Genomic DNA, 15,216 nt, shown 5'->3' on the forward strand with positions numbered 1-15,216 from the left:
TCCCTTCCCTTGAAAACCTTCATTCATATGACAATTTTTCCTTTAGTGGCAATTAAGAATAATATACAATGGATAATATACCTAGAGAAAATATACCATTTTTTAAATGGTGAAAACACTAATTAATATACACTTTTAGTACAGGGACAGCAAAAAGCTGGAAATTTCTAAAGATCAGAAAAAGAAGGGAACAAGCTTTTCTATTTTATTAATAAGGAGTAAAACTATAATAATGTAACAACTTAAACTATGTACCACAGGAAATTTTTGTTTTGCTCTGTTTTGTTTTGCATTTTTCTATGTGGTCTTTCTTTCATTGTTAGTTCAAATTCATTATTGTACTAAGACTATCGTAATCTATTTTCAAAATAAAATTCTATATATTTCCTGGAAGTGAGACACTGGATATAAGAAAATACCTTGTTTATTGGAATACAAATATGATATAACTGCACTGTTACCCATAGTGAAAGAGTAAAGGTTAGTGATGGTTTGAAGACTCAGGAGATGATGTCATTATAAGAAGAGAATTGTACATAGGGAGATAAACCTTTTCAAGTAGCAAAATCACTTATTAAATCTTTAAAATTTCACTTTCTTCTGAACCTATCTGTAAGCAAAACAAAATATAAAGTAATTTGAATACATTCTTCTCTGTCCTGCAAATTTCATGAAACTTATTTGTATTTGATCTTTATTTTTATCCCTAAAACAATAATTTTCAACCTTAGATTAAGAAAAGCTCGGGGCGCCTGGGTGGCGCAGTCGGTTAAGCGTCCGACTTCAGCCAGGTCACGATCTCGCGGTCTGTGAGTTCGAGCCCCGCGTCAGGCTCTGGGCTGATGGCTCGGAGCCTGGAGCCTGTTTCCGATTCTGTGTCTCCCTCTCTCTCTGCCCCTCCCCCGTTCATGCTCTGTCTCTCTCTGTCCCAAAAATAAATTAAAAAAAAAAAAAAAAAAGAAAAGCTCTTATAAATTTCAAAATATTGTTCTTGTGCTTACCTTTGAAGACCTTTTCATGTTTCAAATCAACTGCTTTCTTCTGTGTAAAATAATCTTCTTTTTAGAAACGTGTGAACAATTTTATTGTTTTCACAATTAAGAGAAAACAATAAAGAGAAAAAGAATTGATTTTACTTATAATCTGTGATAGTCAATATTCTTTTTCTAAAAAATGATTAAACCCTATCTTATATTTCGTGTCAATTATTTAGGTTAAACACGTATCTAATGTTCACATATTTCATGGCTCCAGTGTCCACTCAAGGTTTGTTGGTATGCATTTTCTTCAACTAAAAATAATTATGTTGTTATGTGCAGATATGGCTCACTTAGAAAAGACAGCTCTGTTCTCAAATAGTTGAAATCCAAGCTCTAACCTCCTGACTTCCATTAAATTTACCACATTTATAAGTACACTGGTATAGGGGTGCCTATTTGGCTCAGTCAGTTAAGCATCTGACTTCAGCTCAGGTCATGATATCATGGCTCGTGAGTTCGAGCCCCGTGTCAGGCTCTGTGCTGACAGCTCAGAGCCTAGAGCCTGCTTCGGATTCTGTCTCCCTCTCTCCCTGCCCCAGCCCCCACTTGCACTCTGTCTCTCTCTCTCTGTGTCAAAAATAAATAAACGTTAAAAAAAATTATAAATATGTTGGGATAACAGACAAAAGTGGCTTAGGTACATTAAAAGATTGCTCATTAGTACCCAATGGTGAGACACTATTATTGACCTGTCCCATAGGACTAGTTTTGGATTTTAAAATAATCATAGTTCTAGCAAATATTTATTGAGGAGTTAGTATGTTTCAAGTACTGTACTCAGTACTTTATCTGTATTATCATACTTAAGCACAAAAAACTCTATAATGTAGGAAATATTCTGTTTTATAAAAAAGGATAATTATTCTGTTCACAGTGTCATAACCAGTAAGCAATGGAGCTGGTTTCCAAACTACATGATTGGATTCTAAGGTGGGTTTCATAAGTCTGTATAGTGAAAAGAGCCCTAGAAGAACAGTGTGCTGGGGAGATAATTGTTTATGATGACTGCACTCTAAAGTGGTTCTAAATATCCCACCATTGAGAAACTCTTTTCCCCTTTATATATGCCCACAAGGGATATAAAACTATAAACTTCACTTTGCTTTTCAAATGATTGCCCAGCAAGTGGAAAGTCTTTTTAAGTCATGAGAAGGAAATGAACTAGCTCAAAATCCCCCATCAGCTTCACACAGAAGGCAAATTCTTTTGTACAAATGCATTTTGCTGTAAACAGCTCCATTATTAGCTGCTATCCTTTCCCAGCAGGTAAAATGTGACACAACAATAAATTACTATTCACCATATAACTTCTGATGAAACAATAAACATTGTTCAAAAGGCAGAAAGGCCAATTATTTTCGACTTCTTAACTGTTTGAGTAGCAACTAGACAGAAATAGGTGACATAATGTCTATTATGTCTGAGGACAAAGTACAAGTAATTTAAATCTAGATGGGAAAGATTCTATTCCAGAATTTTAGACCTAGAAGGAACCACAGAGATTAAATTGCCCATATTCCTTAACTTGCAGGTAAAGAGATTCAGGCTCAGAAAAGTTACGTGGCTTATTAAGGATCGCACAGCTAATTACTAACAATTCTGGGAACAGAATGCAGGTGTCTTGAGTACTTTTCTGATGCACTTGGTTCTTTATCAAGGCGGGCTGAGGCACTAGTTTAGGCTTTTAATTAAAATTGAATTATCATTCATTTCTTTTCTGAATCTCTGCATAAAATAACTGCTTTTTAGAAAAGTGTGAACAATTTTCTTGTTTTTGCAATTAAAAGAATTACACATATTTCATGGCTCCAGTGTCCACTTAATGTTTGTTGGTATGCAGACAGTTACACTTGCTGTTTGTATCACCAAAATCTTGAGTCATCCTGAATTTCATTCTTTTTCACTTCATAAATCATTTATCTATACTTGGAAGAATGCGTCTTGTGTATTTACTTATACTTTATTGTTTATTTTTGAAAACTTAAATGTAAGGTCTTTAAAGGCAGGAGCTTTATCTATGTCATTAACCATTCTTTCCAGGCAGGTGACCAATCATCCTGATTTGCCTGGGGCTGAGCTCCCCCCCCACCCACCCACCCCAGATGTGGGTTTTTTAATAACACTGGGAATATCCTGGGAAAGCTGGGATGAGTCAGTCACCCTATCAGGGTTTCTGCATAGTTTTATAGGTTATGCATTCCACTCTTCCAAGGAGTACCATCAACATCAGAATTATCATAGGTTTAATTATTACTAACATATTCTGAAAGATGGTGGCAAACCTGGCAGAATTTGCAGAGTTACTGTTTGAACTGTGATAGTACTGCTTCTATCCTCATTTAGGGACAGTGCATGGTATACTGTAGGCACTCAGTTAGCATTTGTTGCCTGACACACCTGCTAAAAGTATATCAAGAAAGAAATATGTTCAGTTATGATTTCTTATGAGAAGTGGTTTATCCATACAGTTAATCTCAAATTTGGGGCTAAATCCTTTTTGGGAGTGAATCTGCCTTATCCTTTGTAAGATCATACATATATACACAGATAAATACATATATAACCTACAAATTGTGCATACATATTCATATGCATATATAATGAAACTAGTAAGTTATAGCCATATTAGCACTGCATATATCTATATATATCTAGATCTAGATACATATATATATATATATATATATATATATATATATATATATGCATGCACATTGTCTTAAAATGCTATTATTTTATTTGATTGTTTGACTCAGGATTGTCAAATGACACCAGTTAGAAAAAGCACACAGAAAAAAAAAAGAGAATCAACAAAAATGTTCTTGGTTTCAGGAAAGACAGCAAATCCCTTCACTGTAAGAATACGATTCTTTAAAAATGGCTTTTAGATTAATCTCAACAGAGTGACCATCACTATAATGAGTAAGGCTTGGCAGAACTATCTTCAACTCCATTCCCTGCTGTGACAAACAGCAAACCCTATACTTAGTACCTGCTTGCATTGTTGAGATGAAATTTGTCATGTCACTTCCTATGCAGCCCCTGATTGTGTTTGTGGTATGGAATGACTCTACAAAGTCTTCATAGAATTGCAGTTATCAGCTATTCACTGCTATCACAAACCACAAAATTACTGGTTTTTTCGCAATCATCCACTTCCAATAGTTCTTCCCACACCCTTCAATGACTAGTTAGGCATTTGGTAATTTTCTTTGGACCCCAACATCCACTTTGTCCACAGCCAGACTTCTTTTTTATTATTATGAGAAATGTCTTTACAAAAGCCTCTTTAATGTGTTTTTTATAGAGACTATTTTGTGGCTTTGTTAGCCCTTCCTCTTGATCTCTTGATCAAAATAACTCCAACAAACTTGTGATGGCATATTCTGCTTCAATTTCTCCTGCCTTACATTTTACCTGCTGCTCTATATACTCAGCCTATTTAATTGCTACAATATTCTTAACCCAACTCAACTGCAAAAGTCTAAAATATCTTTGCCTCACCTTTCAAAAAATCCATCAAAGTGCATTTGGGGAAGGTACATTGTTTTATATTTTTATGACTATTTTATGTATAACTTAGAATTTGTTATAAGCCTCCATTTTTAAAGGAAGCAAATATTTTCTTTTTATTTTAATGTTTATTTTTATTTTTGAGAGAGAGAGAGAAAGAGGGAGAGAGAGAGAGCATGAGCAGGGGAGGGGCTGAGAGGGATAGAGACACAGAATTCGAAGCAGGCTCCAGGCTCTATAAGCTGTTAGCACAGAGGCTGATGCAGGGCTCAGACTCATGAACCGCGATATTATGACCTGAGCCAAAGTCGGATGCTCAATCCACCTAGCGTCCCAACTCAGGCGCCACGTGAAGGCAAATATTTTCTAAAAGAACCAAAAGGTTTTCCTGCACAAATGAAAAACTGGTGAAATTCATTTTGTTTTGCCTTCTTTTTTGCTATTTGCTTCAGATTTCAGGCACTTACTAATGAGGTCAACTCTATATGGTATTACCAACTCTGCTTGTAGCCAAACAGCATTCAAGAAGCAAAAGTAAACCCTCTATAGAGAAAGGGAAACTAGTACAAAATGTAATATTATCTCTACAGTTTTTCATACTTGATATGAAGCATTTACTCACAAATCATCATAAAAGACTAAAAAGCAAGCAAAAGTAAAAAGACAATAGAAACAGATCCTCAAAAAAATTTTAGAAATCAATTACTTCTGCGAAATAAAATGACAAAACCGATGCCTCATTGGATCACAGTAGCTATCAAAATAAATAAGTCCAATGGCCTTGGTGTCCCCAAATTACAAATAAATGTTGATGCTCCTCAGTCAAAGAGAACAGAACATAGTAGGGTTGAAAAAGGTGAATTTATTGTCTTCCTAAAACAAGACAGCAAACAGAACATGGGGTAGAAGCAAGTATGGGAAGTCTCATTATGAGCGTTACGACAGGTTTCTTACAGGGTTTGGGTTTTGTTTAGTGATTTGGAGAGGGTTCAAGAAAGCATAGTTTTGTTCTGAATTGGATGTTGTCAGGAAAAAAGGGGGTTATTATAGAACTGGGTACGTTAATAATTTGGGAAAGTTGGGAAGAAGCTAAAATTGTAATTCCTAGAAAAAGACCAGTCACATTATCTGGGAGAGGGAGATGTTTGTTCCTTTTTGTTGCCTGGCAATGTTCTTGTTTCTGTCTTTGCTGAAACACGATTATGGACTGCTGTTGTTTTGGTTTGGACTCATCCAGGTCTCAGAGTAGCCTTGTCTAATAATAATTTATTGTTCCACAAGAAAACATCATGCCCTAACAGACATCAGGGGCTCAAAGCAAAAATCTGAAACATACAGCTATGATCTGGCTGAATGTGAAGGAAATCCATATCCTCCTGAATAGTACTAATATGCTGGGGAAAATTTTTGTTTTTTATTCCCCTCCCCTATGCCTGACTAAGTAATTTGAAAGAATTTTGACCTCTATACCAATAGATATTAGGTACATGATAGGCACGTCTTTTAAATGCCTGTGCTTACGGAAAATAAGAGGAAACAGCAGCACCAGTAACTACAACAAACATACTTGGCTTACACCAATCATAAGTGTGGCAAAGTGGGCTTGGGCTTACTCCTAACATCCATTTTCTCATTCTGTAGTAATAGGAGCCCAAAATGTTTATTTAGTTGGGCACAGGTCAAAGTGACTATTACTGGTGTCTGTACTGTAGTTTATTTTGAGGTAAATATAGCCATATGACTAAGTTTGGTCAATGATTATAACAAGAAGTGCCATGTGGTCAAATCTAGGGACTTTTGAGAGATATTGCCCTCTTGTACTGTTTCTCTTCTTCCATATGCTATTATTTGCAGAGGAAAACACTGGAGACTTAAGATTAAAGACCACATATGGCAGATCACAAGGATTAAAGGACCCAGGTCTCTGAGATACTTGAGACAATGGCAGTCTTAGACTCTTTACCTGGACACTTAAATGATAAAAAATAAATTTCAATCTCACTGATGTCACTGCTATTTTAATTTTTCTTTTCTGTAGCAGAACATAATACTAATTGATACAATAAACAATAAGCTTTATAAAAGCCACAATTTACTGATACAAATGATGACACTAACGCTAGTAACTAGAAACTCAGCCTGGGGCTTTTTCTAATTTTAGGAGGATGAACCTGAGATTCGGTATTAAGTCAAGACTATAAGGAAAAAAACTAGACTGGTAGTGTTGCTTGGATCCTATAACAAATAAATGCTATATTCAATCAAAGGTAGCAGCCTCTGGTTAGACCCTCTGAGTTATTATTATTATATATTCTTTATGAAGAGGAAGAGAAACTTAAAATCCACTTTTTTGGGGGGGCACTATTATTTATTTCATTGAAAGGTTACTATAAATTATTTATTTTCCATTCTGCTCTATATGTTAGACTTAGAAACTGAAGGATCTGAAAACCTAAACTTGTAAATATGAAAACCTGAATTTATAATTTGGTGACTTCTTGTAGCTTTTTGGATGTGGTGAGAGGTGATGAGGAATGTGATATACAGAAGAAGGGAGAGAAAATAAAAGTTTATATTTATTGAGCACCTATACTGCCTAGCACTCACACAACTTATCTACTGTAACTAATGGAACATGACATGAGGAATACTAGAAAAACAGAAGTAGTAATAAATCCATATTTGGGACTGAAATTCAGGGGTCATATATGCCTGGCCACTAAGAAATATTTTTGCCAATACCATTCTCCAATATTCCATTCTCTCTTTCTCCCAATTTACTTATCCTTATCCTGTTTTCAAGATATAGACATCATTCTATGTTTATTGTGGAAAGATCTCTTATCCTAGAAAATAAACTTTAAATGTTAATATCTATCCAGACTAATGTGGTATCTAAACAAGGCTGACCCTATAGTATCTAGTTCAAAGACAGCATATGTCAACATTTTTATTAAATAATTATTTAATGAGTCACAAATGAATATTAAAAAGCATATTTATGATTTTATGCCAAGTAAATATTCCACTATTTCATTTATGAAACCAAATTATAGAAAAATATTTTACATCACTTAGAGATGAAATATGATAAAAATAGTTTAATAATAAATGTTGTAAGTTTTATTATATCCCATTAATCTAGCCCACTGACTTTTCTATATGTACCAAAAATTTAATCACTGTACCTTTATAACATGTTTTAATATTGGGTGGTGCATTTTTTAAAATTTGTCTTGTTTATTTTCTTCTGTTCGTTCTTTCATATGAATTTAACATTATTTTGGCCAGTTGAAAACATCTTTTTTTTATTTACTTTTATTGGTATATACTGTATATGTATGAGAGGGAATTATTTTCACATCATTAATGAACCATATTTATGTGTCTTTATTTACCTTTCTATACTTTTCATAGCTTGTAGCTTATACCAATATGTCATAACAATTTCTGGATACATCTACTTTTAAGTTTGTGTGGTGAATGTGAGTACCCATTTCTAGACTCTACCCTGAATACCACTTCTACAAAGTTACTTTCAGTATTTCACAGCAGATGAGTATTTGAGATACTCTATCCCTCTGTTTCATCTGGATAATGCTTATATTTCAGTGTTCTTTAATATTTTAAGTTTTCTTCATCCTAGCTAGATCATATATTTGGATTACTCTTGTCTCTACTGAATATCAACTTAGGTAATATTTTATTCTGTTTCTCTGATCTACAGCTAAAAAGTGGTAACTGTGTTTTGCTTTTAGTATAGTTCTCATTTATGACTTATTCATCTAGTGACCATTCTGTACTCCAGTGGGCTATTCTAACCCAAAGCTTCATTTTCAGACATGCTTACCTATTAAGTAATTTAGGATTTAAGCCCCCTATACTGATACTAGGAGTGAGATCATTTTAGACCCAACCTACCTTGAATTACTTATGGTAAGAACACTTTTAAGGTACAAAGTGTAATTGACATCTTTTCCCTCACATTTGTTTTCTCTCTGAATGGACAAAGATGGGAAAAGGCTGTTTTAGATGAATTTTTAAATGAGACAATCAGAAATAACTTTCCAGTTGAAAACATCTAAAAATCTTGGGGTATGAGGGTGTAAAACAGAGGAAGAAATATTTTTCTTCTTCTTCTTCTTCTTTTTTTTTTTTACATTTGGCTGGCTTTTCAGGAAATTAACAGAAATTCTCAGAGGATACATTCTGTGACATAAAGGAAATTCATATAGGTCAGTGAGCACTAAGGCCAGCTTTTGCCCTTGGGCCAGGCAGTTTTGGTTACAAGGGAGACAGGAAAACCTATTGGGGAGCTCGGCAGGCAAGAAGTTAGATTATAGATTTCTCAGAAAATTTCAGTTTCCTGAGCAGGTGTATTAGGAAAAAAACCCACCAAGTAAAGACAGTGTTATAGTGGGGATTTGTATCTAGCTCAGCCTTAGCTGGAGTGAGAAGTAAAAGAAAGATCTAGTGGGAATAAACCCTAATAACACACCCTCAATTCATACCACCTATCTGGCTTAAAAACCCTGCGAAAAACATATGTTAAGGTAGTCTCAGATTGGTAGTAGGCAACACTTCTAAGAGAGGAGAAGGAAAAATCTTTCTGGAGGAATGCATGCTATAACTGGGATTCAAAGAGTTAACTATAGGTACAGGGCAAAGTGTCATGAAATTAAAATCGCCAAACACAGAGATAACCAACTCAAGAACAAAGGATATAGTTGTTATTATGGAATATATATTATAAGAATATATGAGATGGGGACTAGAATAAATGATACATTTAGGTTTCATAATTCTATAAATACATGGTTTTTATGGTAAATTGCATACAAAAATAATATTCAATCATTTTCATTCCCTTTTTCTCACTTAACATTTATCCCACTGACAAAAATCTATCTAGAGAGCTCCCACCAAGTCTTCTTGAGCTGTGCTAAATTTGGAGGATATCCATCCATTTATGATACACAAATATTTTATTAATATCTACCAAATGTTGCACATCTGCCAGTAAAAACAGAAGGTCTTGAGAGGGGTGAGATACATGATCTCTAGCACCTGTTACTGCCTTACACAATAAAATAAATTATGGGAACATGTTTGAAACCATAAAAAAATCAGCATAATTTTGTGGTAAGTTTAATCTTCCATACTTTTATAGAATGAATTGCTCATGGACATCATTTTTAAGGAGACATTGATAGATATATTTCTCTAGAAACTTTGTCAGTTGAAACATAATAGACAAAATATTTACAGATGGTGATTACCTATCAGAACTGTAGAAGAAAGAGACAATGATACCAATTAACTGTTTTATATAAAATTCCATGGTGTTATTTCCAAAATATGTGCATTCTATGTATGGTTTTCTCAAATGTACATTATCAGCTACATCTAAAATAACCTAAATTGGGAGAAGTTAAAATGGCAGAATAGTAGGAGGACCCTAGACTTGCCTGGTCACTCGAACTTAGCTAAAGAAATATCAAATAATTCTGAATACCCATGAAATCAATCCAAGGACTGACGGAACAAAGTACACAACTAGAGGGAAAGAAGAGGCCACACTGTGGAAGGTAGGAGGTGCAGAGATGTGATTTGCGGGAGGAATGAATCACGGGTGCCTTGGAGGGGAGGAAGCCCTGGTCACAAAGGAGAGAGAGAGAGAGAGACAGGAGAGAGGAGAGCACAGGAGATCACACAAGGAAAACACGTTCCCAAATCTATTGTTTGGGAAAATGAGAGGTGTGGAATCATTTCTAGAGACTGTATTCTAAGCCCTGGGAAAGTGAATGGGATAATTGCTGAAACATCAGTGATGTTCTGGTCTCAAGGCTGTTGAACGCAATAGCACTATGAGAACAGAGCCCCATGATCTCCCAGGAGTCAATTAGGGAACAGACCCACTGTAATTGCTTAGCAGTCCTTGAAACTACACATCACCCCTACATGCTTTCACGTAAACACCAGATGTGTGTTTCGTCTATATCTGGAAGTTCCTTGTGTTTTCCACCCATGCTTTAACATTCTTTGATATTTATACCTGGTGCACATGAAATAAACACTATGTGCAGCTTGCTGCTGCTGTTTCACTGGCAGAGGCAGCCCTGCACGTCTGCTCATTCTAAGTGTCTGAGAACCTTTTCTTCAGTGCGTGCCTACAAAAAGGGGCTGATTTTCCTGAGTTTTTACAAACAGTGGAACTCAAAGCCTGGGGTTTTAGAGGTCCACAGTGTGGTGCTCTGTAGGTGCTGCTTTTCTTGGGCAGTGTGCCTGAGAATCACATCAGTGGCCTCTCCCACAGAAGACCAGCACAAAACCCCTGCATGCATCATATCTGCTGACCATAGTTATCAAAGCTTCATTCAGCTCCAGTGGAAATACCACTAGGTCTTTTTAAACAAGCAGACCAGAGCACACCTGGTTAAAACTTACCACACTCTAGCCAAGGTCCAAACACTGTCCACTGCAGGAAAGGAGAAACTCTGCAGAGGACTGACCTGAGGGAAAGAGCAGCCAAAACACAGCAGCAGAGTGCACACAGCATACATTAGAGACACTTTCTAAAGTGCCAGGCCCTGGACAGTATATGACTTCTTCTTTGTAAAGCCAATACTCTCAGGAGCAGGAACCATAACAGGCTTTCCTAGTACACAGAAGACAGAGACCTAGGCAAAATGCCAAGATGGAGGAATTCATCCCAAAAGAAAGAACAAGAAAAGAACAGTTATCTAATTGAAGCAGATATAAGTAATATGCCTGACCCAGAATTTAAAGGAACAACCATAAGAATACTAGCTTGGCTTAAGAAAAGCATAGCAGACACCACAGAGTCTCTTACCACAGAGATAAAAGACCTAAAAACTAGTCAGTCTGATGTAAAAAATGCTATAACTAGGTTGCAAAACTGACTGTGATAATGACCACAGGATGGAAGAAGCAGAGGAAAGAATAAACGATATATAAGATAACATATAGAAAACAATGAAGCTGAAAAAAAGAAGGAAAGAAAAATTTTGGATCAAAATGTCGACTTAAGGAACTCAGAAACTCCATAAAGCATAACATTTGTATCATAGGAATCCTAGAAGAGAGAGATAAAGGGGGAAAAGGTTTACTTGAAGACATCATAGCAGAAAACTCTCCTAATCTGGGGAGGTAATCAGGCATCCAACTCTAGCAGGCACAGAGAACTCCCATCAAAATCAACAAAAGCAGGCTAACACCAAGACACATCACAGTTAAATTTACAAAATACAGAGAAAAAGAAAAAAATCATAAAAGTAACAGGAGAAAAGTAGTCCCTAATTACAAGGGAAGACAAAAACGGTTAGCAGCAGATCTCTCCATTGGAACTTGGCAGGTCAGAAGGGAGTAGGAATGATATATTCAATGTGCTGAATGGGAAAAACATGCAGCCAAGAATACTCTATCCAGAAAGGCTGTCATTTATAATAGAAGGAAAAATAAAGAGCTTCCCAGACAAACAAAAACTAAAGAGTCTGTGACCACTAAGCCAGCCCTGCAAGAAACATAGGGGATTCTTTGAGTAGGAGAGAAAGACCAAAAGTGACAAAGACTAGAAAGGACCAGAGAAAATCTTCAGAACCAATCACAAAACAGGTAATAAAATGGCATTAAATTCACATCTATCAATAAATACTCTGAGTGTAAATGGACTAAATGTTCCAATCAAAAGCCATAGGGTGTCAGAATGGATAAAAACAAGACATGTATATGCTGCCTATAAAAGATCCATTTTAGACCTTAAGATACCTGCAGATTGAAAGTGAGGGGATGGAAAATCATTTAGCATACTAATGGACATCAAGAGAAAGCCAGAGTAGCCATACTTGTATCAGACAAACTAGATTTTCAACCAAGACTGTAACAAGAGTTGATGGAGAGTACTATATCATAATAAAGGGTTCTATCCAACAAGATCTAACAGCTATAAATATTTATGCCCCCAACTTCAAAGAACCCAAGCACATAAAACAATAATAAACATAAAATAATTCATTGATAATAATACAATAATGGTAGTGAACTTTAACATTCCACTTACATCAATGGAGAGATCATCTAAGTAGGAAATCAACAAAGAAACAATGGCTTTGAATGACACACTGGACCAGATGGACTTAACAGGTATGTTCAGAACATTTCATCCTAAAGCAGCAGAATTCACATTCTTTACAAGTGCACATGGGACATTCTCCAGAGTAACTCACATACTAGGGAACAAATTAGCTTTTTGTAACAGGTACAAAAAGTTTGAGATCATATCATGCATATTTTCCGACCACCACACTGTGAAACTTGAAGTGAACCACAAAAAATAAAACTAGAAAGACCACAAATATATGTAGATTAATGAATATCCTACTAAATAATTAATGGGTCAACTAGGAAATTAAAGAAGAAATTAAAAATTACAGGGAAAAAAATGATAATGAAAACACAGGAGTCCGAAACTTTGGGATGCAGCAAAAGTGGTCATAAGAGAGAAGTATATACCTCAAGAAGCATGAAAAATCTCCAGTATGTAACCTAACCTTACAACTAAAAAAGCTAGGAAAAGAACAACAAATGAAGCCTAAAGCCCTCAGAAGAAGGGAAATAATAAAGACTAGAGGAGAAATAAATGATATTGAGAAAAACAGGCAACAATAACAATAACAAAAAAAGACAACAGAACAGATCAATGAAATCAGGAGCTGGTTTTTTGAAAGAATACAATCTATAACCCCCTAGCCAGACTTATTAAAAAGAAAAGATAAAGGACCTGAACAAGTAAAATCACAAATGACAAAGGAGAGATCACAGCCAACACCATAAAAATACAATAATAAAAGTATTAAAAAAAGAAATTATTTTCCAAAATATTGGGAAATATGGTAGAAATGCATACATTTCTAGAAACATATAAACTATCAATGAAACAGAAAGAAATAGAAAACTTGAAGAGATGAATAACCAGCAAAGAAATTAAATCAATAATCAAAAATCTCCCAACAAACAAAACACAGGGCCACACGGTTGCCCAAGGAAATCCTACTAGACATTTAAAGAAGAGTTATACCTATTCTTCTGAAACTATTCCAAAGAATAGAAATAGAGGGAAAACTTCCAAACTCCTTCTATGAGGCCAGCATTACGTTGATTCCAAAAGCAAAGACCCCACTGAAAAGAATTACAGGCCATTATAACTGATGAAAACTGATGCAGAAATTCTCAACAGAATAATAGCAAATCGAATCCAACATTACATTAAAAGAATCATTCACCATGATCAAGTCGGATTTGTTCCAGGGCTGCAAGGGTGGTTCAATATTCACAAATCAATGAACATGATACACCATATTAATAAAGAAAGGAAAAGAAGCATATTAGCCTCTCAATAGGTGCAGAAAAAGCATTTGGCAAAGTACAGTATCCATTCTTAATACAAACTCTCAACAAAGTAGGGATAGAGGGAACATACCTCAACATCATAAAAACTATATATGAAAGACCACAGCTAATAAAATCCTCAATGGGGAAAAGTAAGGTCAGGAAAAAGTCAGGGATATCCACTCTCACCATTGTTATCTAACATAGTACTAGAAGTCTTAGCCTCAGCAACCAGACAACAAAAGAAATGAAAGGCATCCAAATCAGCAAGGAAGAAGTAAAACTTCCACTATTCGCAGATGACATGATGCTTCATGTTCAAAACCCAAAAGACTCCACCAACAATTTGATAGACTTGATACACAAATTAATCAGTTGCATTTCTATACATCAAGAATGAAGCAACAGATAGAGAAATCAAGGAATCAATCGCATTTAAATGGTACCAAAAACCATAAGATACTTAGGAATAAACCTAACTAAGGAGGTAAAAGATCTATACTCCAAAATCTATAGAACACTATGAAATAAACTGAAAATAACACAAAGAAATAGAAAAAACACTCATGCTCATGGATTGAAAGACCAAATATTCTTAAAATACTTATACTTCCCAAAGAAATCTACACATTAAAAAAATTAATGTTTATTTATTTTTGAGAGAGAGAGAGAGAGACAGAGTGTGAGAACAAGAGGGGCAGAGAGGGAGGGAGACATAGAATCCGAGAAGACTGCAGGCTCTGAAATGTCAGCACAGAGACTGATGTGGGGCTTAAACTCACAGACCATGAGCTGAAGTCAGCCACTTAACCAACTGGAGCGACCCAGGCACTCCAGAAATCTACACATTTAATGCAATTCCTATCAAAATATCACCAGCACTTTTTCCCAGAGCTAGAACAAACAACGCTAAAATTTGTATGGAACCACAAAAGACCCTGAATAGCAAGATATTACACTATATGTTAACTATCTGAAATTTCAATAAAAAATTTGAAATAAAATAACATGTTTTGTCACTAAAAATGTAAAATAAAAATAAAAGTAACCTAAATTTTTGGAAGTTTAGAAAGGAAAATGTGTTATGTAATGTTCTATTGTCAATTCCCAATTTTCCCATAGAAATACATTTAAGAAAAAGCAATTTATATTTCTCTCATTCACACTAGACTGCATTCAACATTTCTCTGTGCATGCCCACTAGAAATTACATGCATGCAATTTTTTTTCCAAATTGTGAAAAATAATTCATTGA

This window comes from Panthera leo, chromosome B4, assembly GCF_018350215.1.
Source record: "Panthera leo isolate Ple1 chromosome B4, P.leo_Ple1_pat1.1, whole genome shotgun sequence".
Lineage (NCBI taxonomy): Eukaryota > Metazoa > Chordata > Mammalia > Carnivora > Felidae > Panthera > Panthera leo.